Source organism: Mesoplodon bidens, assembly GCF_964165515.1.
Source record: "Mesoplodon bidens genome assembly, chromosome: X".
Lineage (NCBI taxonomy): Eukaryota > Metazoa > Chordata > Mammalia > Artiodactyla > Ziphiidae > Mesoplodon > Mesoplodon bidens.
The window spans coordinates 73,843,350-73,844,908 of record NC_138163.1 but is presented as its reverse complement, the minus strand read 5'-3'; the positions used below and the strand labels follow the sequence as shown (position 1 = coordinate 73,844,908).

Sequence of the window (1,559 nt, the reverse complement as noted above, 5' to 3'; positions counted from 1 at the left end):
TTGTTGAGGAGGTAGTATTTGACTTGGCTCCGAACTGTTGGATAGACTGTTATGGCAAATGCAGAGGCAGGAAAACTTTGTACTTGCTCAGGGAACAGAATGACTAGTCCAGGTGGATTGAAATAAATGATCGTGAGGAGTCTTGGGAGGTAAGGCTTAGTTTGGAGGCAAAGAAGAAACGTGTAGGTCAGTGGGGTCTAAGATTCCTCTTAAGTTTGTGAGCAATTTTCTTTTTTGGTCCGTTTCCCTTCCTTGCAGTCTAACCTGTTGCATCTGTGATTTATGTCCTATCAGATTGAAACAATAGTCATGCACGCATACAAAAATTTTCTAAGGTTGAAACATTTCTCTAATTCCTGACCCCCCACCACCATGTTCTTTTTTCTAACCATTAACCAGGGTAGTCTTTCGTAGAAACCAACCTGCCCTAGGCTTTTTGCCTTTGCTATATTTTTACCTCCGATTTCAGCCCCATTGTCTTATATCTCTGCTTATCAAATGTCTATCAAACTGTTCAGACCCAAGTCAAATATCACTTCTTTGACAAAAGCCTTATCCAATCATTTCAGCCCTAAAATATTCTACCTTCTTGTTACACTACATAATTTAAATTGTACCACTCATATGACACAAGCAGGCTTTGATATTTTCTATTTTCTCCCCAACCATTCAGTCATATAACTTCACGTTGATTTAAAATTTTATATACTTATTTCTCCTTACCTAAATATATTCTTAGCACAATACACTCTATATATCTCCTGTAGACTTTATTAAATTTAAAAACTATTTTTCTAAAATTGATAAATTATTCCTTAAGTATTTTTTTTGTATAATTGTCAAGGTGAGAATTTTTTTGGCTCATTAAAAAATATATTGGCTTATTTCTCTCTTTTTTTTAAGTATAATTTCCACTTTGTTGTCTTTCCAGGGCACAGTATTTCTTTAGTCTTTAAGGACTTAGCTCCTTACATGGGCTTTGGTGGATGTCGTGGGGCTGCACCAGCAGGTCTAAATCGGGATGGATGTGTTCGGTCCTTCCGGGCTTTCTGAGAACGATTCCTGACTACCTTGCTGTGAATGGCACAACTCACGCAGCAATGCAGTTTCACATACAGCTTGGGAAGCACATAGGCGTCGAAAACACTCGCTTCGGAAATATCCCTAAAGGCTGCGGCCTCTACGATGTTCTGAATGACGAACTTCTTAATAGCCTTATCCTTGGGCACGCAACAGGCACAATTGGTACAGCGAATAGATTACACGTGGCCGCGGCTCTTTTTGGCACGACCATTGTTCCTTCTTTTTTTGGTCATCTTGGAAGCGAGGAGGCAAAAGAGGAGCTATTTCTCTTTTTAAAATTATTTATTCATGACTATGAAGGTTAATTGCTGGCCAGTTCTCTACAGAGCTCTCTAATTTCTCCTGGGCATTAAGAATGCCTACTGCCATCCTCAAAACTTACAGGAACTGTAGCATGCCCATTTAGTAACCACTGGGAAATGACACAGGAAAATATGAACAGTTATAAAGGAAAGACACCAACATTAAATTGTTTG

The 1,559-nt window shown here is 38.8% G+C and overlaps 1 pseudogene across 1 annotated transcript; it reads right to left on the bottom strand.

The window, feature by feature from the left end:
- Positions 1–943: 943 nt before the first annotated feature.
- Positions 944–1,316, bottom strand: LOC308608737 (small ribosomal subunit protein eS26-like; annotated as a pseudogene). Its single transcript has one exon. The product of its transcript is annotated as a small ribosomal subunit protein eS26-like (transcript).
- Between the last annotated feature and the right edge of the window lie 243 nt (positions 1,317–1,559).